Consider the following 1,918-nt stretch of genomic DNA (forward strand, 5'->3'; position numbering starts at 1 on the left):
TTTATTCAGTTTTAGTATTGGTACAACTGTCAGCAAATTAAATTATGAATCAGGTTTATTCACATTATAACTGTATGTAGAAGTTCAAATCAGAACCAGGAGGCCTCACAGAAGAACAAAAACACTGGGTACTGTGGCCTCTTCCACAGAAAATATCTCAACCTCATGAAAGAGTTCATGAGTCAATATGACATGCATGAGAAAGGATGGAGGATAAACAAGGCTACACAGTCAATTATGGCTCCTTTGATTCTTACCTTAGAAATATCACTACTCACACTCTAAATGTTTAGTGATTATTCTCTAGAGTCCATACCTTAGGAATTCTTGGTTTTCCTTCACCCTTTTCTAGGGTCTCAGTAAACTAGCTACAACTGCTTTGCTCACCTCATAAGACTTCAAATCACTAAAAGTAATACAAATTTCATGTTTTGGTTTCTGACAATACATACACAGGAAGACATACTAAACTCTTTACCCTCCAGATGCTGAGTAAGTTGCATATTTGCGGTTTGAGACCAGCTGCGTATTTACTGGGTGTGACTATTATTTCTTATCCTAAATACTTTTGTGTCTAATGCTAAGAAGGCTATTGATTACATGCTAGCTTTACCTGCTATATCTACCTATATCTGCTGGTAAAACGTGTTATGAGGTTGACTCAAAACTACTGAATAACACTTTTAAAAATCCCTTCAGTGGGCTTTGGTTCAGGGCTTATCTGTGAGATTAGAAAGTCCACATTGAAAGTTAAACATAGATATTTGAGAGAAAACTGTCATCTCATTTCAATATAGTTGGCCTGCATTCATAGAAAGGTACTGATTTAGCTACTTAAATGTCATGTCAATGGCATCAAATGTCAAACTCAAAAGCAGCTGAGGGAGGGACAACTGAATATCCTTCAATTAGTTCAGTTGGTTAGGGTATGGTGCTAATAAAATCAAGGTTGTGATTCCAACTTAAGAGTTGAACTCTATGATCCTTTCCTTCTAAATAAGAAAATTCTTTGATTCTGTGATCTTATTATGTAAAAGATGGTTAATTTTGTGTATTTTCTTTAAGTACATTTAACAGAGCTGAAGAAGTTTTCTCAGCATTAGGCCATTTCCCTTACATTCTAATGCTGGAGAGAAAAAAGACATAAAACCCTGACAAGTATGATTTTGCCAAGGGCAGAAGGACAGCTGAACTTCTGGGACTTTATTTTCCACAACAAAAGTCCTTATTTCAAAGTGTCACACATAAGTGAGAGAAAACATCGAGTTTTTCAAGGAGTCTGACTTGAAAAATGAAAAGTGAAGACTACTCTTACGGTCAGTTTCCCAAGCAAGCTCTGCTTTGCGCCACCACACTTCACTGAAGTAAGGACAAGACATGGTTTCCAGATACCACTACCAAGAGCATTGGTGACCCTTTAGAAGCATACTATGAGGTCCCATGTCTAGAGCCATTCTCATCATACTGATAGAGAAAGGAAGTAAGAATGATAACAGAGTTAGCAGTAAGGTACAGATTTCTAGATGTGTGACTTCAACATTCTGTGAATTCTAAGGGACATTTGAGTTGTAGTTCAGGACATGTAGCATTTTATTTGCATTGAGCAGACACTGTTTCCTCCCAGGGAACAACAACATTATAAGAGACCAGTTGCAAAGAATGCCTTCTTTGCATTGGTCTTCATCAACAAGACCAGTCCTCAGAAATCCTTGACCTAGGAAATCAGGGAAAAGGAATGTTGGAAGGAAGACTTTCCCTTGGTCAAAAAGGGGTGGATTAGAAAACACCTAGGAAAACCTAACATCCACAGGTCTATGGGCCCTGATGAAATGCCTCCACAAGTGCTGAGAGAGCTGGTAGACATTACATCATCTTTGAAAGGCTCTGGTGATCAGGACAGGTGTTTGAGGACTCAAAG

Source organism: Empidonax traillii, unplaced genomic scaffold (assembly GCF_003031625.1).
Source record: "Empidonax traillii isolate 1590-97213 ecotype Southwest subspecies unplaced genomic scaffold, ASM303162v1 scaffold21:size2437335, whole genome shotgun sequence".
Lineage (NCBI taxonomy): Eukaryota > Metazoa > Chordata > Aves > Passeriformes > Tyrannidae > Empidonax > Empidonax traillii.